The sequence below is a fragment of the Panthera leo genome, chromosome B3 (assembly GCF_018350215.1).
Source record: "Panthera leo isolate Ple1 chromosome B3, P.leo_Ple1_pat1.1, whole genome shotgun sequence".
Lineage (NCBI taxonomy): Eukaryota > Metazoa > Chordata > Mammalia > Carnivora > Felidae > Panthera > Panthera leo.
The window spans coordinates 131,967,334-131,992,273 of NC_056684.1; the positions used below are offsets into that span (position 1 = coordinate 131,967,334).

Here is a 24,940-nt window from a genome sequence, read left to right on the forward strand (position 1 = left end):
TAAAGTGGGCTCTGTGATGACAGCAGAGAGCCTGATGCGGGGCTTGAACTCATGAACCGTGAGATCATGACCTTGAGACGAAGTCGGATGCTCAACCGACTGAGCCACCCAGGAGACCCATGTCCTACCTCTTCTACAAGCTTGCCTGGCCATCTGTCCTGCACTGTCAACTGTCAGTTGGGCATACCGGGCACAATGGTACAGACCGGCATCCAGAGACCTGCATTCTATTCCTGCCTCTGCCAGAAATGGCTCCACGAGTAGAGAAGGTTATCCCTTCTCTGTGCAGTGTCAACCAGGATTACTGGATTACAATCTCCTCCAGTGTCAACCAGGATTACTGATACTTATCCAGTAAAATAATTGTTGGCCAAGCACAGCATACATGATTTAATGTTAATACTAGCGTTCACTGAGTACAGTGTGCTATGTGCCAGGTACTGTTCTAAGTATGTTATGTGAGTGAATTCATGTATAATGAATCCCCAGTGAGCCTATAAGAGAGGTACTATTATTATCTTCATTTTGCAACTGAAAAAAAAAAAAAGTAAAGTACAGAGGACGTAAGTAAGTAACTTGCCATGGGTTCATAACCAAGTTCATAACCGCTGCCATCCTGCCTCTTTAATAGATAGGTAAATGGTTTCTGGAGTCAAGAGTTTATTTTGTTTTCCTTGAACTTCTTGAATCTTCACTTTAATTCATGGGCCATCTGGCCTATCTCCCTATGAGATGAAGATTTTGTTTTGGGAAGGGACCCTTTATTTTTCATTCTCATACCCCCCACCACAACCTTCCCAGTCTGGTGCTTTTGCATAGGAAGCACTCAGTGAATGTATATGGATGGGTCTGGGTGGATGTAACAATACAATTTTTATGGAATTCATAATGCTCTCATGAAAATGGCATACATTTGCCATCATCACACCTGGATTCAAATCCTCTCTCTCCTGGGTCCTACCTGTGCTAGACTGGACAAGTTGTTTATCTACCTATCCTCATGGACCATTCATTTTCTCTCCAGTAAAATGGTGGGCTTAATAAAGTGAAGTTTACTTCCTGAAACTGAGGCTGGGCAGGGTAGCTTCTTCTGCCTCTTACAGGATAGAATCATTCAGAGATAATCCTGGGGAACGGAACACTAATCCATGCCTCCCCCAGGAGAGATTGGGGTGGCTGGGAGAAGGGGAAGACAGAGGACAAAGTCAAGCTGTTTCCTCTGTGCTGTTCAGAAGAAGGACCCGGAGAGCTGGTCCCACTGATAAGTGAACACATTAGGACCAGAGCTGAGCAGAAGTGGAGAACTAATTCCTTTTCTTTGCAAAAGTGACTGGGAATTGGGTTGGACAGGGGAGGGTAGGAGAGGACAAGGTAGAAAGGGGAATGAACCTGGAAAAACGAAGAGTGAGCACTTTGGAGGAAGAGAGAGGGCTTAGCAACATGGCCAGGATTAGCAAGGGCAAAAGTGGGCGTCTTCTTATTGGAAATGGCCAAATAAATAAATACAGAGGCGTAATATTTGCTTTCTTGTGTTACCTGCTATTATGATGTGATCCTTCTCCACTGCTCTAGACTTTCAGTAAGTCTTCTGTGTACAAATGCCTCGTGTTAATAATGGGGTTTGGGGAGAGTCCACATCTGGGCAATGTGATCAGTAATTTAGAAAAGCCTGAAGCCAGAGGAGAATAGGAAAATGTAAACCATCACCTCTACTCCCCACAAAACCCCAGAGAGATTGGAGGAAGCCTGGCTGGCTGTGACTGCACACGCAGAACAGTGTCTGGGATTCATGTAATTTGAATATCTAAGGGCAGGGGGCCTCTGCTGACTGAGACAATACTATCCAGGAGTCATACCTGAAGACTTTAGTGGCCCATGTGGCTTAAGCACCACCCATCGGAATCGGAGGCTGGCCTGTACACCATCATGGTCATATTGGATGCGTATCGAAGTGAGCTCCTAGAGGTGCAAAAATAGCAAAAATGCAATTGCATATGCAAAAACTCAACATATGTAAAATCTGGCACAGATTAGATCCTTCATTAGTGTTCATACCCGCAACACGGTCAAACTGAGGGGGACGGAGGGAGAGAGAAATGGAATTTGGAGAGGTTCCCAGCTCTGCCATTCCCCACCCCTAGTAGCCAGTGGCGTTCTAGCAGCAGAGAGAGTAAAAGGGAGGGAGCAGGGCAAGGCCTTGGGCGGGGGGTGGGGAGTAGGCATCCCCTCTTAGTCCCCTGGCAGTGAGTCACAAAGGTCCTTCTTACTCCCAAGGAGAAAGGTGGGCCAGACTGGGCCCCCAGCATGATACGGAGAGAAAATGGACGCTTGGGGTGTGTGCTCTACCTCTAAAGTAAGTGTCAAGAGGTAGGAATCTCATGGCTTCAAGATTTATGCAGCAAAAAACAATTCAAAGTGGTTTGTTCAGGCCAAAGGAAGATATACTGGCTTCCAAGTGTTGTGATGTTTTCAGACTCAGTAGGACGGGAGGCTCAGACAATGTCACCCATGTCTGGGTTGGGCTTCCATTTTGGCTTTGTCCTCAGGCTCCATGTGGTGACGAACGCTGCTGCCTACTCAGCCCATATCCTTCATGGCTCACGTCACTGGCCCATCCCTGAACCAGTCACTGTGGCCCCGGGAACTAAATATACTGGCTGACCTTGGCCTCCATCTGGTCCTTGTATTGTCTGTCTTCGACTTTGTGTCATCCTACTCTTGCTTCTGTCTATGCTGTCCCAGCCTCACTGGCCTCCTCATTGCCCCTCAAACATAGCAGACATGCTCTACCTCAGGGCCTTTGTTCATGCTTTTCCTTCTGCCTGAAGCACTCTTCCCACAGAAGTCTATGGTGGCTCCCTCCCACATCTCCTTCCGGTCTTTGCTCAAATGTCACCTTCTCAAAGAGGACCATTGGACTTAAAATTGAATTCACACCAATACCACCACCTACACACCCTCACACAACTCCCTATCTCTGCCTCCCTTTCTCCAGAGTTCCTTTCACCATCAGGCTATCACCAGGCCAAAAAAAAAAAAAAAAAAAGACAGGATGTTAGTCTTGTCCCATCCACCCCAATGGAAAGTGAATTCCATGAGGCCAAGGATTCTTGTCTGTCCCCGTCACTCACTACTGTATCCTCGGGACCTGGAGTGATGTCTGACACATAGCAAGTTCTCAAAAAATTGTTGAATGAGTCACAAGGTCTCGGGCTCCAGATCTTGGATGTGGTTGGTCCTCGCTCAAAAGCCAGTATCGAGGTCAAGGACAAGAAGTTCCCTGACGAAGCTTGTGGGGAGAGTAACTACCATCACTCAGGGTGTGGACTGGCAGCCGGGGCTCCAGAACAGAACAGCAGATGTCTAGTGTCCTTCCCTCCCCACCACACACACACACACACATACACACACACTCACTGGTATACACACTCACGTGCACACTTACACTCACACAAGAGTCTCGCTCACACACACACACACACACACACACACACACACAGGCTCTTGCTCACACACACTCATGCACATGTTCACACACATGCTTACACACACACACACGCCATCTCTCTGGCTTCCAGTCAGAGTCACAGCTGGAGCATTCGGCAGCAATCCCCCTGCTAATGGAGCACCCCCACTCGCAGACCCTGCTTCCTCAACATCCCATCCCCAAAACCAGCCCCGGGAGCCAAGGGCAGAGCCGTCTGGACCCTGGGACGGCAGTGGGACGCTTCAGTCTTAATCAAATCCAATTCCTTTGTTCCCTCCTCCCCTCCACCCCCCCTCTTCTTTGTGTCTTTTTACACGACAATCAATAGAGGCCAGGCTTTGGGGATACTATCAGAGCCCTGATTGCAACCTCTAACATTATAATCCACAGGGTTGTGGGGGAGCATTAGTACATCCCGGATAAATTAATTCAGTGCAAGTAAGCGCTTTGAAGCCGGGCACATCGCTCGGCTTTTGAAGCTTAAGCCCTGTTTAGATTACTTGATTAAAGTGGGTCCAAAGCTTCAGCGATCAATATATTTTGCTTAAGAGCAGGGTTGCCACAGAAGCAGATTTAATTCATTCGTGGTGCCCTGCCTTGTGGATAGCTCTTTAGAATATAATGAGATATCACAGAGCCAAAACTCAGGGCTGGGAGGAAGGGAGGAGGGACAGTCATTCATATCACCACCCTGGGAATGCTGGGGACACATATTTGCAGGATGTGTGCATAAATAATCCCTGAAAATGAGAAGTGGGAAAAAATCGAGATGACAATCACTGCTTATGAAATCTTGGCGCACGAGACACGAGAGGGAAATCTCCATTATCTGGCTGTCTTGAGGATGGTTTCCTAGATTGCAACTGGGAATTCTATTAGGTCCTAATAATGTGACAATTTTAGGATTATAGGCTGGCACTTAATCAAAGTCATTGTGGTTAATGAGGGGGTTGGCGAGCCCGACCCCCATGGGGCAGGAGACCCGCAGAATGTCTAGTATCAGGGTCAGTCATGCCAAATCAGCAGCAAGAGCACTGGACTAGGAGTCCAGACAGGATGGGAAGAGAGCACGTAGGGATGTATTACATCCCTACTCTGGGCTAGCTGCCGCTCCAGTGGCTTAAAGTTTTTATTTCATTTGTGTGAGCAATGCTATGAAATGGAACTTACTGTGCCCATTTTCGGGGCTGGCTGGAAAGGAGGAGAAGGCAGAATTTGAACCTGGTTTTGTTTGATTCAAAGCCATGCTCTGTGCCAGTTCTGGTCTCCACTCAGCCACTAACTACCTGTGCGAACAATGCCAAGTCATTTGACCAATCTGGGCCATAGTTGGTTTTTTTTTTGGTTTTTTTTGTTTTTTTTTTTTTTTTGCTTGAAACATGAGGGGAAACTAAAGTTCCTTCTCACTCAAAATCTTTGGTCTAGAAAAGTGGCCTGGGAGTCCAGCAACGTGGGTTCCCATCTTCGTACCGTCAGGAGCCAGCCTCGTGATGGGGCGGGGAGGTCATCATTTGTTTGCTCTGCTGGGTTTACCCACGTACACTATGGGGTAATCGCTCTGTGATAGAGCAGCAAATGAGATGTCAGAGGAGGGAGGCCTCTGACATGTCATGAATACCCCACAAACAAATCTGTTTGAAATATTTAAACCAAACAAGCCAAAAGCTCCTCTCTTTGAAAGGAACAGGAGCCTCTGCTGTCACTGTTTGTCAACCAGGGCATGGGCCGTGGCAGAGTCAAGACTGGCTGATTAGGTGGGAAGAGCCTTCAAGCAACCAAGCTGTGGTTTTCTCCATCCCGGGTGTTCGCTCTCTTCCTAAATCCCTGGAAAAGCCACCCCTCGAACTGTGGGAGCCTCTGCTATTTCCTTGCCAAGCCGTCTGGTTGCCTTGGGAGTTGGGGCTGGGGGAGGAAGAGAGAGGAAGACCCAGAGAGGACAGGGCAGCTGTCCCGCAGCCAGCTGCCCACGGAGACAGAGGGTCCAGACACCAGATATTCTTCCTTTCACAGCTTGGGGCCGCTGACAGAGCGTGGGGCTCCAGAAGCCCCCATCCCTGGGCTTCCCTGTAACATATTTTTATTCATGTTACAACATGACACGATGCCACATGCCCATGAAAGAGACCACCCAGTGTAGAGGCTGCAGGTTCGCTTTGCAGAGAAGCAGAGAGCTGAGAACAGGCTTCAGAAGACCACATGCTCTGACCCCCGGGGCGGGGGGGCGGGGGGAGCAGGAAAAGGAAGAATTCCATTTGCTTTTCACCTCCAGGGGTAGGGGGTGGGGAGCCAACCGGCATGTCCTGAGACCCCATTGACTCTCATCCAGAACTCCAAGAACACTGGCTTTGGCCATCAAATACCCACATCGCCTTTCGAGGTCTGGGAAGCTCACCCCTTTTTTGAGTATGGGTAGGGGCGACCACGGCTTCTCGCTCTAAAAGCTAAAATTTCCAGATACTTGCTTTGCAGCCTCTCTGGTAGCTGGGACATGGGCACGTGACATATGTCCCACTCACTCATCACGGATGGCCAACCAGACTCTCAGTCCAGGGTTAGGGAGATAAGGAGGCAGGAAGAGTGGTCGGTTGGGCCTCTGTAAGATGGGGCAGTGGGCCCCTGCACTCCTTGAGTCCCTTCCGGCACTAAAGTGCCATGGCCAGCAAAGAGAACCTTGAGAATGGGGGGTAGGGTCCCCGGGTGTGGTACCCCCGGATTCTCAATCAGACCTGAGTATTCCAGTCTCCTGCCTCTACTGCCTACTATCTGTATTCCTTGGCAGAGTTACTCGTATGCATAAAGCCTCAGTTTCCTCATCTTTATAATGGAACTAATAGCAATGTCTTACCACATAGGATTTAGGTAAGGATTAAATGAGATAATCCATGTAAAGCACTCAATACTAGGTCTAAGTCAGCACAGACACAGGCTTCCATAAAGAGATATTCTGAACATGCTTCCCTAAAATGAATTGTTGCAAGGTAAATTAGGCTTTCATGCTTACTTAAACTAATAATAATACATGCCACCTCCCTTGCATGTAAATTACATTTTAAGGCTAGTACAAAATTTTCACATTCTTACCTTTTTTGAGCGTTTCAACCACCTTATGTGGAGCAAGTATTCTTATTCCCGTCTTACGGAGCTGAAAGCCAGGCCTTCCTTAGAGAAAAGTGACTCACCCAAGGTCAATTAACTTGGAAGGGGCAGGACAGGATGAGAAATCCAGACATCTTCTGACACCTTCCGTCCCTGCCAAGGTCCAAACGAGTGAAATTATTTTTTGCTCAGTGGTCTGTGTTCTCCTGGCCTCCTAGAGTCCTTGGAATCCAGTGGTGCCCAAAACCCATTCCACCACTGGACTTCCCAGGTATGTGAGAGAGAAATTTCCTCTGTTGGCTTCAGCTAGTTTCTGTTTTCTGTCATTTGCCACCAAGAGACTCAACTGGTACAGAAGTATCACCACTAATGCTGTTTCCTTTTACCTATTCCTTTTGACAGATGTTTACTGAATTCTTGCAATGTGCCAGGGACCATGTTGGGCTCTGGGGATACAACGATGAATAGGGCACAGTTCTCGCCCTCAAAATACGACCACCCCATGAACTAGGGGCTGTCAGATGTTCCTACTTTTGTTTTCTGGAATAGGAGACCCTGAAGGACTTTGCTCAGGGTCACAGCATTTTAGAGGCAGATCCAAGGAAAGAACCCCAGCAGAGAACTTTCTACAGAGAACATTACTTCACAACTGGAGTCCGCAGGTGATGGATGAGGGCATGCCTCAACCGCCAGGCTCGGGGGTTGCCTCTATCATTTGGAATCCAATAAAGGCTGAAGGGATAAATAAGTTCCAGAAGGACTTAGAGGAGCTCACATAAATGATGGAGCCAGAATGAGTTATTAAGAGGCACGTCGAAGAGGTTCATATCCCTAACCTTTAGAAATAGACTTCACCAAAGGCAGCTGCTGGGTCCTTCCCATAAAGTACCTCTTGGTAGTATTGTCAGAGACAGAACAAAGGGACAGGCCAAACTTTATTCTCTCCTCATTTAGTGGGTTTTATAGCTCAGATTTTGTTCTCTGCTGCCTTCAAGAAATAGGACCCAAGTGCCTCAGAACTTCTAATCAGGAAACTTAATACCCGGAGGATAGAAGCAATAACAGGAGAGAAAGAGATTTGCTCCTGAGGTGAGTCAAATAAGCACAGAAATCCCCTACTTGGGCTCTTTCTTACAGCCCCAGAGGTAGTACCTACAGTTGGGATGAGAACAAAGAAGGAGGTGGTCTCAGCACAAAGCCATGCATCACACTCCCTAGCCATCACCATGGTAACAGCAAGTCCCCATGAAACTGGGAAGAAGCTGGTACCCCTGCCATTTTCTGCCTCACAATCTGCATGGCGGTATCCAGGTCAGAGGAGAAACTGAGTGAGTGCTCAGGTTCATTTCTGCCCTGAGACCCCTTTGTCTCCTTAACGGTTCCTTTGTCACCCAACGGTTCCTTTTGCTATTCTTCTCAAAACCTGAACATAATTCTGAACGCTATTCTCTCAGTAGAGGTTTTTCTTCTCCCTCACAGAGCCAGTCAGCAACTTACTTTTCAAACTCATCATCTTCCAGAATATCTGAGCTACAGGGAGCCTTGAGTGTCTTCTGTTTCAGACCCCTTCCCCGTTTTTCAGAGGAGGACGTGAAAGCCAGACACATCACGCGATGTCCCAAGGTCCTCCGACACCTTGTCCCTGGACATCCGCCATGCTGGGATCAGGACCTGTAACCTCCATGCCTCTCGTTTCTCGTGCCCCCGGCAAATTGTCTGCAGGGTCTTTTTTCCTCCTTTTCCCAGCAAGTATCCTTCATGACCAAAGCAGAGAACCACAGCCCGACGACCATGCCTCCCCACACGGTGCCCTGCATTGGCTCTGAGACACTTCACTTCTAGTTCCTTCCCAGGCTTCTCCACGGCAGTGATTTTGGAAAAGAAGCTCCCTGAGGAGAGCCAGCCAGATCACGGCGCAGAATCACGTTTTGAGAGTGTCTGAAAGAACACTTCTAAAAAGAGAGGTGACCAGATCTTTAAATGTTGATTTCCTCGAGTCAGCTTTTCCACATTTCAGACCTCTCCCTAGATTCTCGGCTCTTTGAGACAATAACCGTTTCCATTTCTGCCATCCCTTTTGCACTAGCCACAGGAGGCCCTATAAGCAGATGATGTGGCAACCGTGGGCCTCACAGTTCGAAATCTTGTGACCAGGCCCTCTCTGCGAAGGACCCTAAGGACGCAGACAACATACAGAGATGGGCGTCCGCTGGCCCCTTTTCAAGAAAGGGCCCCCTTCCTCACTTACCGTCAGTGATGACCAACACCTGTCCTGGACCAGTGGTTCTCAACCTTGACAGGACCTTCAAATCACCTGCACAGCAGTATTTTTAAAAACTCCCCAGGTGATCCCATGTGTGGCTGAGGTTGGCTGCCACTGCTCTACAGGTTAGAAATGGTTCCATCAATTTCTGATTCACGGCTGATGGGGCGGAGCTTGGGGACCAACCCTCATTTGTCAGACACCCCCTTTAATCACCCACACCTCTTGCAAAAGCTCCACTCATGGTGAGAATATTTATGAACATCAGTTGTTATGTGGGAAAACTACAATGTGGCAGATCTTTTTATTATATTCTATTATAGAGAATATGATAAATGTATATGGTATAAAGTATAATAAATACATACATAATGTGTTTGAATTTTTTATGATGTTTTTGTTATCTTATTTTATCGTATTTATTACATGCACACCTATAAATAAGTTCACTTTTTTTTGTAAATTTAATGTTTATTTATTTTAGAGAGACAGAGAATGAGCAGGGGAGGGGCAGAGAGAGGGAGACACAGAATCCGAAGCAGGCTCCAGGTTCCGAGCCGTCAGCACAGAGCCTGACGCAGGGCTTGAACCCATGAACCGCGAGATCGTGACCTGAGCCGAAGCCGGTGCTCAACCGACTGAGCCACCCAGACGCCCCAAATAAGTTCACATTTTTAAACTACACCCTACAAGCCCTACTCTCGAAAGTGTTGGCACAAGGCCCTGTCCTGAAGTCTGTGTTGCTGAACGAGGCTCCTGCACATCCTACAAATTGTGATAATCTGCACAGAACTGCTTGCTGTCCGAGAAGATACGGGAGATTAGCGGAAGTTCTACTGACTTTGCTATTTCACTGAAAGTTTCCTTTTATTTCCACATCCCACACATCCATATAGTTTATTACTTATGTCTTTCTCTTGAAAGAGGAAATATTTGTAGCCAAAAGTTCTGGTGCAGTCTATATTGGCTGTTAAAGACACAAAGATGAATCATGGTCTAGAGGGAAGAACAGACATATTCATGCAACACTCAACACGTAATTACTGAGCACACATTAGCTCATTTTATCCCCACAACAGCCCTAGGTGATAAGCAGTAGTAGGCAGAGAGATTTATTAATTTGCCCAAGGTCACGTAGATGGTAAATGGAGACACTGGGATTGGAGGCCAGGCAGCCTTGGTGACACATGCCATAAACGGAGTCTTTTTGTCTAACAGTCTGAGTGGTGCACTGGCTTCCAAGGTAGCATTTTGAGGGAAAGGGGCACAGAGTCTCAGGGTTGGAAGGGACATCTGAGAATATCAGGACTGGTTTCCCACTGGGGCTCGAAGTCCCTGTTCAGGTGCCTTTATGAGTCAGGAAGTTTTGCTTTCTAGTAAGTGAACGTGCATCTCCCTGGGAGGGATATATACTTGGGGCCAAAAGTTCCGCCAAAGCAGGAAAGGACCCACAGTGTTGGCCCAAGGCCAACCTCCCAATGAAAGCTCTGCATTCACTATTCCAGTCTTCTCAGCAGGTGTCCCTAAGTCAAGGCCCCATATTCCCCAGGATGGGGAGGCCTAACCCATCACCAGTCACTGCACACTGAAAGGATCCTGCTGACCACCAACAGCTCCCCCAGTCTACCATCCCTAACCTTCTGCCTTCTGCGCCAATCTGAGACTAGGAAAGACCCAGCAAGGCAGCCGATGCTCAGCCTGATGCACAACCAGCTCTCCCCTGCCAGCCCTTAGGGGTCAGATACCAGAAATGGAGGCAGGTGAGGCAGAACGGGGTCACATGTAGGAAGGGCTGGAAGCTCCCTCCTCTGCATCGTGACCTTTCTTTCCAAAGCATTTGGGTCCCTATGTCCCTGGCCTTTCCTTTTGGGTGAACTCCTTGGCCATCACTATGTTGAGCCTCCTTTCACAATCCAAGAAAAACTTTGATGAAATGTAGTCCCGGACTCCCTTCTCCAGCACCCCCATGGTGGTTCCTCCAGAGCAGGGACTAAATCCTATTTACTTTTACATTTCCTAGAGTAAATATTTATTGAACCAAATCAAATTTCTGATTTTCATTAAAAAGTGAGGCACTTGGAAAGGGGAAAGGAAATACGGAAAGACACAATGAATGAAGAAGCATAAGAAAGTAGTCTGGTCCAAGCATGACCACTGTATTGCAGGAGACTAGAGGATTTCAGCTCTCATTTCCCATGGCAGACATCCCTAGTCAATCACTGCATTTCTTCTTATGGCAGACATTACTAGTCAATCACAGGAGCCTTTCTAACTTTCCAGATTCAATTTTGGAGTTAGCTTCCAAAATGTTCTCAACACAGCACCCCACTCCAGCAGATATTTGAGTTGAAACCTAATGCATTCCCAGATTTCTTATTCGAAAGATGAGGAAATCGGGGCCCAGAGGTTGGCCTCAGATGGTTAGCTACAGGCTCGTCCCAGTCCCTGGATCATCTGATCACTGAACCTCCATTCCTCCACACCAGTTTCCAAACCTGAGGGCCACATGGCCTGGAAGGAAGAGATTAGCAACAGAGGGGCTAAGCTATTGCCTCGAATACCAGAATGAGTTTCATTTGCTCCATAAAATACCCACATTATTGTTTGAGCGTATTTTCAAAAGTAATAGTCATTATAGAGAAAACTTAGGTAAAAACAAGGAAGAAAATAAAAAACTACTTTTAATCCATTTCTCCAAGATAACTGTTATTAACATTTTGGTTTATAATTTTTATGTCCTTTGGGAGGGTGTGTGGGTATGAGTGTGTGTGTATATACATAAATACCTATTTTTTTTCCCAAAGTGATCTTCTTTTTGTCACTTTCTTTTTATTTCCCATAAGAAAACAGTTCTGCATATGCAACAAGATTGTCCTTGGGAACTTTGATCTAAAGGATAAAACTTAAGAGTTTAGTCTCTGAAAATAGGCAAAAACTTTACATTTATTTATCTGATCACTTGGCAAATGTGCTCACTACAGTACAGTTGGGAGTAAATATTTCAAAAAACCATGACAAAATAAAACTGATGGAGGAAATTATGTGAACTACAGTTTTAAAAAATTAACTACAGGGGCACCTGGGTGGCTCAGTCGGTTAAGCGTCCGACTTCGTTCAGGTCATGATCTCATGGTCTGTGGGTTCGAGCCCCGAGTCGGGCTCTGGGCTAACAGCTCGGAGCCTGTTTCGGATTCTGTGTCTCCCTCTTTCTCTGACCCTCCCCTATTCATGCTCTCTCTCTCTCTGTCTCAAAAATAAATGTTAAAAAAAAAATTAAAAAAAAATTAACTACAATTTAACTTTTTTCCTAGCTTATAGTCATGATCTCATGCCTAGAATACATTATGAAATCAGTTTCAGGGTGCCTGGGTGGCTCAGTCGGTTGTACATTCAACTCTTGATTTCAGTTCGGGTCATGATCCCAGGCTCATGGGATCTAGCCCTGTATCAGGCTCTGCCTGCACTGAGTGTGGAGGCTGCTTAAGATTCTCTCTCTCCCTCTGTCCCTCTCCCCAGCTCTCTCTCTCTCACTCAAATTAAAAAAAAAAAAAAAGAAAGAAAAAAGAGAAAAAAATGTTTTAATTCAGTTTTTAACATGAAAACATTAAAAAAATCCAAGCAATCTGATATATCTCGAAAATCTTTTTTTAAAAAATCACGCGATAGGGGCACCTGGGGGGGTTCAGTCGGTTAAGCGTCTGACTTCGGCTCAGGTCATGCTCTCGCAGTTTGTGAGTTCGAGCCCTGCATCGGGCTGTGTGCTGACAGCTCAGGGCCTGGAACCTGCTTCAGATTCTGTGTCTCCTTCTCTCTCTGCCTCTTCCTCTCTGTCTCTTTCTCTTAAAAATAAAGAAATATTAAAAAAAAAAGTTTTTTTAATCACGTGATGAAACTCTTAGCAGATTTTACTTTTAGCCCTATTTGGATTTTATGTAACGTTTTCAAACGTGACATATCGCTCCTGTTTGCAGTCACATTAAATAATATTTACAAAACTCTTTACATCAATCTTGGAACATAATGTAATATAGCAGTTAGTGAAAAATAGAAGTCAGGATAGTAGTAGTGAAGGACTAGTAATAATATTTTTAGTAATTTCCCCTTTAAAAGTTTATTTTATTTATTTAAAAACAATTTTTTTCATGTTTATTTATTTTTGAGAGAGAGAGACACAGAGCATGAACAGGGGAGGGGCAGAGACAGAGGGAGACACAGAATCCGAAGCAGGCTCCAGGCTCCGAGCTGTCAGCACAAAGCCTGACGCGGGGCTCGAACTCACAGACCGCGAGATCATGACCTGAGCCGAAGTCGGACGCTCAACCGACTGAGCCACCCAGGCGCCCCTAAAAGTTATTTTAAAAGATACTAATCATATTTGACATCAGTGATTATCAGTCACCAATGGATAGATTAGATTTGTAGTTACCATTCCATAATTCATGTTTGTATGCAAATTATGTTGCTATAATTATAGTCCATTGTCTATTAAGACAAAGCTATTTATGTGTTAGGTTAATGTTTAATTGATAGGCAGAGTACTGGGATAAACATACATATACACGCACACCCCTGTATGCGTATATCTTTGTTATTCAATTTTTTTGCTGTCTGCCCACCATCCCTGTTGCTCATACTGTGCTACAGTAAGATACAGGATCAGGATCCAAATTTAAGCATCAGGAAGCAAGACAGATGCATGCTACTGGCGGGGCAGTGTTGGGGGAGAAATGCTCCCACCTTTGGCTTGAAAACGTGGACATTAGCACAACTTATTCAGAGAGATATTTGCCAGTATGTATCAAAAACTTTGAATATGCGCATTTCCTTTGCTTTAGCGATTCTACGTCGAGGAAATTATTTGTAGGGAATATATAACAAAAATGTATGCTGAAACAGTCATTAGGACTGCAGAGAATTAGAAATAATTTAAATAACCAATAACGATAGAGCACAATGCAGCCATTTTCAAAAGATGTTAAGTAAGAATACCTAAAGGTACGTTTACGACATTCTGCTAAATTACAACCAGCAGATTACAAAGCAGGTATGTCCAGAACAATCCTGTTATTGTAAATACCTGAATGTGGGTGTTTACATGTCTGTATATGTGTGAATGTGTGTGTTTGTGTGTGTGTATTAGGCTGGAAATAAACGCCTCAAATGAGCAGCATTTTCATGAACAGCATGGCGAGATTATGGACGATTGTTTTTCTTTGAGCTCTTCTGTATTTATCATATTTTCATCAATGAATATGTATTACTTTGGTAATTTGAAATAAAAAAAAAACTGTTTTAAAAAGCACCAGCCCATTTGCCACCTGACAGATGGGAAACTGCTCAAGCACAGAGAAAAACAATTGCTTTAAAGTTTTAAAATTAAAATGAATACTTTTTAAAAATCGGATTTGAGTCCAAAAAGTGAGCCACAGACAAGATAATCAAGGTGTCCCTGTGGTTTCAAAACCCATTGTGTAGTTTTAAATAAATATCACTAATGCCAGCTCACTATTGGCTAAAATGGATGTTTTTTAAAACAAACTCTTGCGATTCCAAATCACATTCATTTACATGAACACCTTCACTTTTCTTTCTGTTCTTTCCATTGGGCTCTTCTCTGTGATTAGACAGGCCCCATCTGCCCTTTTGCATCAGACCAGCTTACAGGCAATTGTCTAGAAAACTTGTAAAATGCCTAATAAAATCTGATTAACTGCAAGCCTTAATTAATCAGACATGTGGGCTTTGGTTTTTAGGAGAAAGATCAAGGGAAGAGAAAATAAAATATTAGGGGCTTAAGACCAACAAAAAGCTCAGCTTTGCATACATGCTTCGTGCGTGCTCCACTTGTCCAACTAATCTTAAAATTCAAGCCATAAGAAACCCAAAAGGCAATTAAAAGGAAATTAAAACATTGCCTGTAATCTTCTCACTTTGATTTTGCCATGATTTGTGATTTTTTGGACACATGCTACCAGTTTTTAATGCATACACAAAACACATGTGCACTCAAGCACACACACACGCGTGTGAGCGCACACACACACACACACGGGTGGTGCACTCCCACACCGGGTAATAGGGCGATGGTTAGGAATGCTCCCTTCTTCGTGGAAGCTTGTAACTGGAGTATCCAAGTCTGAAATGTGTTGAGAATTTTTCATTTCTGCAAGTGGAGACATTTCTCCTTTAGAGCAGATTTCTAAGGTTTTTCAGAAAAAGCCACAGACCGGGCTCTCTAGTGACACAAAGGTAAAAGACCTACCTGGGATCCTGAGAGAAAAATGGCAAGATCACCACCACTATGACCACGGCTGTCCAGGGTGGCATGGTTGTGAATGGAAACAGGGAGATTCTTTAGCCTGACTGTGCCTTTGATGAGTTGGAGAAACGGTTTTTACCTAAATGAAAATTTGGGTTGAACTGTTGGTGTTCCTTATGTTGTGTTATTTAGTTATATAACTAGCTGGCTTTGGGAATTGTGCTGACACCTGCTGTTTTGTTTTTTCTAGGTCAGAGAGGTCAGACCAAACCCTGTGTGCCTGAGTTCACACGGGATGTGTGTCTGTGGGTAGGTGAGCGGGGAGCTGTTTCCCTTGAAGGAAATAGATCCTCTCTCTTTCAGTCATCCGGGGTAGGCATGAAGGTCAGCCCTTGTGCAGGAAGGGGTCTCTTCCTCATTAGGACTAGAGGAGGGCGGGGCTGGTGTCTGCTCTATTGGGACCCTGAGAGGGGCTTTGGGTCTGTGAGTGGAAAGGGATGTAGAGCCCTTAGCTACCAAGGCAATCGCTGCACTTGACTCTGGGTTATTCCCCCAAGCATTCAGTAAAGGTTTGCTAAACACCTGAGCTTGGGTTTAGGCAGTTGGGACAGCTAAGGAAGGGAACCGACTTGGAGCCAGTGGCCAGGGAAAGAGAGCAAAGCCTGCTGGGAGAAGAACAAGCAGGTTAGCTCTGTGAAACTGGCAAGCATTCCCTTGGCACTTCCCAGAATGACCTTGGATGGAAACTGGAACAAGGGATTTCTTATGATCTTTGGGGTGGGCAGTCTGGAATCATAATTTGGGTATAAAAGAAAACGTAAACTTACTTATTTTGTATTCCATCTTGGAGGTGGGTGGCACGTCCTAATAGTATGCATATTCTTATTTCTTTTAAAAAGAGAAACATCATGCATTGTGTTTTATAATCTGATCGTTTCGCTGAAGAATATGTTATGCAAAGTTTCCCATACCTTTAACTATTTTTACACAACATTTTAAACATGGCTGCCACATATTCAAAATGCATAGATGTACTGTGATTTATTCAACCAATTTATTTCCAGCGTCATTATTATAAGCAATACTGTGTTGAATATCCCCACTGCGAAATCTCTAGATACACCCATGACCGTCTATTTAGACTAAAATCCTTGAAGCAAAATTTCTAGGTCAAAGGATATGTGCTTTTGACATATTGCCATCCTCCCCAAATGTTGTATTTCCACTAGCAGCCCTGAATCCTTAACAATACTGGCCATTATGACCCTTAAAACAAAACAAAAAAAGTTTGTGACTTTTGATGGCAAAATAAAAGGGGCATCTCTTGGCAGTGGGTATACACCTGCCAGACGCAGGCCATCAGGTGGTGCGTCATCAGTGGAGAATTTTCAAACAATAATAAAATGTACTAAATTGGTCTGCTCTTTATCAGCAGCACGTGTCAGCCATACGAAACATTTCTGGTGACAAATACCACTCAAAGACAGTTTTTTTGGGTCTAATTTCTAAACAACTATTGCAGTTTTCGTTAAGTTCTAAGAAAATAGATACTCTCTTAAAATTAGTGCATTTTTATTACTTACCTCCAATATAAACAGTATTCTACACGGGAGCTAACTTAGAGAACCCCCAGTTATGTGGTCATGTCCAGGCTGGGACACAGGTGGGACAGCTTCTCAGATTCCTTTCAAGGTTAACTTCATGATGTCTTGAAGTCATCTGAGTTTCCTTGGGGCACCATTCTATTCCCAACCACCACAAACCACACACGCTTGCATTTGAACAGAAATTTGACATTGGTAATGACTCCACAGAACTTGAGTGACTTCATTCCGTGAGACCCCTTGGAATTTTAATTTTGTGTCTAAATGTAAGTATAAACCATGAGGTGTAGTGGTTTTACTCTGAAAGTACAAATTTTAGTTGATGCCTGAAACAGTTTCCTGAATTTAATAATCGAGATTTGTTCTCCCTGTTCAATTCTGGATTGTTTAGAAACTAAAGAACAAGTCAAAAGAATAAAACATTACTGAAAAACTGTTAGTTACTGGACAATTATTTTCATAAAATATTATATCAGATGGCAACCAAAGGGACCAAGTTCAAACTGTTGATATATTTTAAAAAAACTATTGAATAAATAGTAGAATTGCTTTTCTTTTGGGGGCTGTAACAGGTCTTTCATTTCTTATTTTATTAAAAATGTACAATTTATTTATTATATGTTATACAAAGTCCAATAAAAGAAAAATTTCAATGTCTGCATTTCTCTTCTGGTCACTGTTATTATTTCATATGATGATTACTGAAAATAATTTTGGCCTGTAGAGGAAGAGGGGGGCGTTTAGGACTGGCTATCTACTCTCAAGGGCCTAACACAGCCTCCCTTGTTCAAAAGTGACGGAGAATTTCAAGATGGTGACACTAGAGCAGTGAACTAAGCTTGGAGTGCTTCTGAACATGGCGGGCCCTGGTTTTGTGTGTCCAGGATGCTGGGAACGCCACCGTCTCCAGGTTGGTTCCCTTCCTTGATTACAGGTGAGGCTGCCGGATGTGCTGCCCCTCTCCCCTAACCTTCAGAGAGGAGCTTCTCCAATGCCCTTCAGATTCTGCGTCACCCCCACAGATGACATCAGCTCTGCCCTCCCATGCCCAGCTGTAGCCAAAGGGCTAGGACGACTCTCAACATCAGTTCGCCAGAAAAGTTGATTTCCCAGAACTGCACCCTCCCAGATCTTTTTGAAACAAATCATTATTTTACCAAACCAATAGCTCTTACTCTATTTATTGGATCTTAGGGAAACCTGACTATTGGGTAGTTGTTTCCTTGCCTGTTGTCTCTTCGGGGCTGAGATTTACACCGAATCTGTGCTGCGTAAAGAGAGGTCAAATTTGGCTTACTCATTTCCCAGCATGCCACTTACAGGCAAGCACCAGTGACGATTTGGATACCACGGAACTGTGACTGAAGATAAAGCGATGGTGATGAAGGTTGGAAATTTTTATCAAAGGGCACATGGGGTTCCAGGTCCTATGGAGGGAAACAGAGGAAAAAGTGAGGTCCAGCCCTCCAGGGCGAACAGGCAAACAGTGGGGGTTGGGGTGGGGTGGTCTCTGCCCTGCCCCCACTGGATGAAGAGCCTGTGAGGGTGAATGTCCCTTGGCCTTCATACCCCTGTCTGAAAGAGGAGCATCTATAAAATGCCCCAAGCTTCATGGGTCACCAGTGGGAAATAACTAATAAAAACCCACTTGTGATTCTTAAAGTGCATTTGACACAAACTGAAACCACACAAAGGAATGTGCTTCTAGGGTTTTCTTATGAAAGGCCGGGAGTAAATGACCCACAGCCTTTGCAAAGAGGCCGCCAGAGTATTTCTGAGACAAGAGTCTTGTTTTCATTCATGTACATAAAGGGATCGACTCCTTGAAGCCAAGAATCCCTGATGTGCTTGATCAATGGCTGCTAACGTGCCCATTTGGAGCTGGTAAGAAGTTAAACAGGGATTTCAGAAGATTTGTAATTGTAATTTAAGATAAGCCAGGGATGCAAATGAAGCTGACATTTAACTCCGAGTGGCTGACTGTGTACTGTGGTCTCGGGGTCCCACCAGCACCACACACACACAGACTTCCTAGTGCACCCCTGCCTTGCACAGTGCCTCGTGGATGGAGCCTCTCCCAGATCTGTGTGCCAGGCCTGGCCCTGTCTGGGGTCACAGGTGACAGTCACTCTACCATTCAGACATCAGTCTGGTCCCAAGCCCAGTGTGCTGCTGTTATATGGGTGAATAGGCTCCTGCAACCATGGACTGGACTGGAGGCTAATTTCTGGAATGTCTGCTCCAAGCCAAGAAATAGCTTTCCAGTGGAAGTCCTTACAGACAGGTGAAGGCCATCAGATGTAGGGACCTTTTCTCGGTGAAACTCATCCCTTGGCCCCATGGTACTAAATCCTAACCACACCACCCACTACCTTGAGACCTTGGCGAGTTACATTCTAAACTTCACGTTCCTTGTCTTTAAATTGGGTGTAACCATAATGTCTACTGCAATACCTAGCACCTAGTAAGTGCTTAATAATTATTAGAAGAAAAATAAGCATTTTCTTTTACTTAACACTGAGACAGAAGGACTTTGGCTTAAGTGGTAAATTTTATGTGAGGTGTATGTTACCACAATAAATTTTTTTTTAATGACAAAACGTGGGGGAACTTATATTTTTAGCCACTACAGAGGAACAGGGATGGGACTTACCCTCCTGCCTTAACTAAAACACTGAACAAAACATATGAAACAACACTTTTCAGATGTTAGTGGGAGGTGTAGGAAGTAATACCCAAGGGAAGAGAAATAAACAAGGGGAAAGACTTTCCAGGGACAGCACAGGGAGGGAAACCCGAGCCTGATGGTCTTCCTGAGCTGCAGAGACAGCTGAGAATTCAAGCAGGCCATGGCAGCTGGAATTCACGGGGCAGAATACCTGGGAGAGGAGAGTTGCAGAAGAAGGAGAGAGTTATGAAGGGAGACAGCATTGAAGATCTGACCTTGGCTCACCACCGATTAGCGTGTGCATGTGAGAAATTACCTGGAAAAAGAACCAACAAAAAGAGCAGGCTGAGAAATCCGTGTGGCTCACCCAGGTCTAGGAGTGGTTCGTGTTCCCACCCCAGGACAGGGAAAGTATTGCAATATGCAGGGCATAGAAAGAGTCCTCAGAAAGTGTTTTGGGGGCACCTGGCTGCTCAGTCAGTGAGCCTCTGACTCATAGTTTTGGTTCAGGTCATGATCTCATGGCTCATGAGTTCAAGCCCTGCATCAGGCTTTGTGCTCAGAGTGTGGAGCCTGCTTGGGATTCTGTCTCTGCCCCTCCCACTCTCTGTCTATCTCTCAAAATAAATGAATTAATTAAAACAAATAGTGTTTTGTTTTAGCAATGGGAAAAAATTAGTCCTAGGCTAAAGTATGCTCTGGTCTCACCTAGCAAAGCTTAAAAGCAAGCCTCAAAAGGATTAAAGTAATTTAACTATATCCCAGAACAAAGTTCAAGAATATGTAAAGGGAAACAAAAATACCCAGCACCCAACATCACAACATTTGACATCCAACTTAAAAAATTAGTAGATGTGCAAAGAAGCGGGAAAATATAGCCCAAAATGAGGTGAAAAACCAGTCAATAGAAACAGACCCAGACATGACACTGATGATACAATGAGTGAGTAGACAAGGACATTAAGACAGTCATTTTAACTGTATTCTATATGTGCAAGACAGGGGGATGCATGAGTATGTTAAGGAGAGATACAGAAGCTGAAAAAACAGACCCAAACAGAACTGAACTACTAGAGACGAAAAATACAATGTCTGCAATGAAAACACATTGCATGATGGCAACAGCAGATGAAACCTTGCAGAGTGAAATACTAACAAACTTGAAGGCATGGCAGTAGGAGCCACCCAAGATGAAACAGAAAAATAACTGGAAAAAATAAAATAAGCAGAGCATCAGTGAACTGTGGAATGACTTCAAGCAGCCTAATATAGTGATTGGAGTCTCTGAAGGAGAGTGGGGAGGAATAGAAAAAAAAAATATTTAGAGAGATGATGGCTGAAATTGTCCCAAATTTGAAGGAAATTGTAAATTCATGGATCCAAGGAGCTCCATGAATATCAAACACGAGAAACACGAAGAAAACCACACCAAGACAGATGACAACTGAATTGCTTAAAGCCAGTGATAAAGAGAACATCAGAAAGTTGCCAGAAGGGAAAGTATACATTGTCTAGAGGAGCAAAAAGATTTCCCACCAGAAAGAATGTAAGCCAGGGGACTGTGGAGACACATCTTTAAAACAGTGAAAGAAAAAACCACTATGTACCTAGTATTCTATACCCAGCAGAAGTATCCTTCAATCAGTGAAAGCTGACATGCTAAAGCAGAAGGAATTCATCCCCAGCAGACCTGTACCACAAAAAACATCAGAGAAAGTCCTTTGGGCGTATGGAAGACGATACTAGATGGAAATAAGCATTTATATAAAGGAATGACAAGCACTGAAAATGGTATCCGTAAGAGTGAATATAAAAGTCTTTCCTCTTGGGGCACCTGGGTGCCTCAGTCGGTTGAGTGTCTGACTTGATTTCAGCTCAGGTCATGATATCAGAGCCCTGAAATCGAGCCCTGCATCAGCCTCTGCTCTGAGCATGGAGCCTGATTGGAATTCTCTCTCTGTGTCTCCCTGCCTCTCTCTTAAAAAAGAAGGCTTTCCCATTTTAAAATATCTTTAAAATTTTAATCTTTAAAATTTCTGCCATTTAAAATGTCCACTTTCTGGGGGCGCCTGGGTGGCTCAGTCGGTTAAGCGTCCGACTTCGGCTCAGGTCATGATCTCACAGTTCGTGAGTTCGAGCCCCGCGTCGGGCTCTGTGCTGATGGCTCTGTGCTGATGGCTCGGAGCCTGGAGCCTGTTTCAGATTCTGTGTCTCCCTTTCTCTCTGCCCCTCCCCTGCTCATGCTCTGTCTCTCTCTGTCTCAAAAATAAATAAACATTAAAAAAAAAATTAAAAAAAAATAAAAATAAAAATAAAATGTCCACTTTCTGGAGTGGAAAATCCATGTGACTGAGCCCCACAGTATGAGACTCCTCCTGCTTTGGCCTCTGGCACGTGATCGAGGCTGATTATTTGCCTCTCAGGACCTCAGTTTCCCCCACCTGTCAAATAGGAGATACAGTGTCCCAGCCTGTTTTATAGGGTGGTTGTGATAAGTAAGCTAATAAATAAGCTAATAAATACCAAACCCTTCCTAAAATGAAAGCCACCTATTAACATGACTGGTCTTGTTTCAGTCTGGCGGTCCCTTCCAAGAAAACAGCTACTCGCAGTGAGCCTGCCGCGCTGATGCGAAGGCTGAAGCCTGTGTCTGGGGCAGCGGGCCTGTGTCTCCTCTTTCTGTGGAGAATCCTCCTCCCTCTTTTGGGTGAGGAGTGATCGCTTGAGAACACACTTTCTCTCCCAAATGCACTCCCTCATTCTGGTCAAGCTCACCAGTAGGCGAGCCCGTCTTCCCAGACGAACAATGACACCCGTGGCTCTTGCTGGCTTCGCCCGGTGAAGGAGGTAGGTTCACGGAACAATGCCGTATCCTGTCTGGGCATGAAACAAGGAGCTGAGCCTCATTCGGAGTGGCAAGGGGCCCTGCCTTTCCGCCTGTTGACTTTTCCTGTTTGCTCAGGCGAAGGTGGCCCTGGGGTGACCCAGGCAGGGAGGCTGCACCAGCGGGCAGAGGGCCAGGCCCAAATTTGAGGTTTCAGAATGACGAGTCACGCTGGGGTCACACCCTGGGCCGGGAGAGGTGCCACAGCCCCTGCAGACTGTTCAGAGTGCTGCCCCTTCTCCTTGTGCTTCAACAAACGTTGGCTGAGCACCCGCCACACACCAGATTCACTGACAGATGGTTTCTACACAGGGTTTAATTTCTTCTTCACGGCAGCCTCGTGAGCTGGGGATTTACAGTCCCATTTCACAGAGGAGGAAACTGAGGTCCAGCTAGTTGGCGGCCCGGCTAAATCCGAGCCCTCTCCTCCCACCTTGAGTCCGGAGCCTTTTCTGAAGGGTCGTTCCTGCACGACCTGGACGTTTGGCTACTTGCAGGGCACGGGGCTCTGAGAGGGTTTCAGAAGAAGCAGAGGAAGAGCTGTCCACGCCAACACTTACAGAAAGGCTGCTCTGCGCCAGCCACTGTGCCAACTCTTCACAGGAGCCGCCTCGTGTCATCCTCAGACTGATGTAATCCTCGAAGAGCTAAATGCTACTTTGCTCCCATTTCACTGGCCCAGCATTGCACAGCTTGGAAGGGGCAGACGGGGCTTTGCAGCAGATCCAGGATTTTGTCCCAGAAAGCAGTGGGGCACAGAAGTGTAGGAAGTCTGTAAACTATGGTGTGGGGCACGTTACCACCATGAGCCGCCGGGACTTCATCCCCCTGGGGTGTCATCCAGCCCCCTGCTTGCTGACCTGCCCTGGCCTGGAGAAGACACGCAGGCAGGGAGCCGTGCCCTCTGCCGTCCTGTTGGCAGGGGCTGGGGCATGCTAAGGGGGTCTGGGTGGGGCACGGATGGCTTCACTACATCGTAGGATCGTCCTGATCCCGCTGTGGATCCCGGGCTCCTGCCCGCCCGCCCGTGGGAGGGAAACCCGTGTGTGCCCGTGTAAAGGTGCCAAGAGCAGCCGAGCGAGACAGAGAGGGCCGCCCCTCAGCAGTGGCCCTGGGCGATGTCCAGAGAACATCGCTGGGCTGTTCCTAAATCCCGCCCAGACCCCCAGGTCCCTGAATGGGGGTTCCTTCCCGCTCCCTCAGCCACCCTCCAACTCCAAAACTGGGGAGCGGCTTCAAAAGGTCTTCACTGACGGAGCAGGGGTTTGGCAGGGACGTGGCCAAGGCCCCTGAGCAGCCTTGCTGGGTCCTACCTCTGTCTTTGCCTGGCCTGCTGCGACCTCAGGGACGGGGCACGGTGCCTCCCACCGTGGCTCGGGGCTCCTGGGGAGGATGGCAGATCATCCCCCGGGCATGAGACCTGCCCCCTGGTTGGGTGCAGCCACAGACTCTCGGCAGTCCCCAGACCCGGAGAAACCCCAAACCGCACAGTTTCCCAAAGTGAGAGAGCTGGGCCATCTCACTCAGCCCTGGGCGGAGGGGGGACAGAGAGGCGGGGCCTGCACAGAGAGCTTCTAAGACACAAGTGACAAGACAGTGGTGGCCGTGGGGGGTGGAGCCCCCCTAGCTGCCCCCTTGTTCTGAGAAAATGACTTGGCTGTTTTTCTTTAGACGGGCCTGGAAAGCCCTGGGTTCAAGCCTCAGCTCTGCCACTTAGGATCCGAGAGGTCCTGGGGAAGTTCCTTGGCCTTTCACGTCTCAACTTCTTCACCTGTAAGATGGGACTAACAGTCTCCCCATCACGAGGTTGTCAGGAGAGTACCTGCATTCCAGGTAAAGGAAGAGGGGACAGGAAGGACGGAGACTGCTGGATGCCCCTCGGTGGGCCCTTCGTGTGGCCCGAGATGCGCACTGACAGCGCGTAAAGACAAGCTGAGCACCCTCTGGGCTCTCCGCACACGTGGCTCCTTGTCCCAGGGGGCCGGGCTGCTTCACCCCAACGCAGGTGGCGGGGTCGGGAGCCACACAGCTGGATTCCAATCCCGGCTCCTCTACTTACATCTGTGCTGTCTTGGGCAAGTAACTGGGAATCTCTGTGCCTCCGTTTCCTCGTCTGTAAAATGGGGATAATAAAAGTAGCAGCCTCATACATTGGTACACATGAAGTGCTTGCCTGGCACACAGTCAGCGCTCAATAAACGTAAGCTCTGCTGCTCACGTTCCCTGACAGCACCCTGCGTCAGTAGCTTTCACACCCCGTGTCAGTAGCTTTTCCGTCTCAAACCCTTTGTCTGCCATGAAGGGCCCCCTACCACCCACCAGGTGAGGGAGAGTCCAGAAAACAGGACGTGTCATCGCTTCCCACCCGTCACCCCGGGACCTGTGCGTGAACTGCTGGGGGGAGGTGGCCCTCGTTCCCACGTTTGCTCCAGTGGCAGGGACATGAGGCAGGAGAAGTGGGAGTCCTATGGAAGGAGTCAAGTCCTTCTGTGACGTCCCCCCATTCGCCCGGCTGTGGGATCTCAGAGAAATGGGAGGGAGGCGCTGGCACCCCGGTGACCACGCTCCACACAGGGTCCCATAACTAGTCCCACATGGGAAGAGCACGCGGTGACAATCAGCATGCTGGGAGCGGAGCCTGGCCTTTCATAAAGCTCCTGGAGCAACCCTGCTGTTTAC

General features: G+C 46.4%; 1 long non-coding RNA gene across 1 annotated transcript; it reads left to right on the forward strand.

Moving 5' to 3' along the window:
- Window positions 1–7,828: 7,828 nt before the first annotated feature.
- Window positions 7,829–9,165, forward strand: LOC122221411. The gene is made up of 3 exons (XR_006203205.1): window positions 7,829–7,911; window positions 8,330–8,547; window positions 8,670–9,165. It is a non-coding gene; the product is annotated as an uncharacterized LOC122221411 (long non-coding RNA).
- The last annotated feature ends 15,775 nt before the right edge of the window (window positions 9,166–24,940 follow it).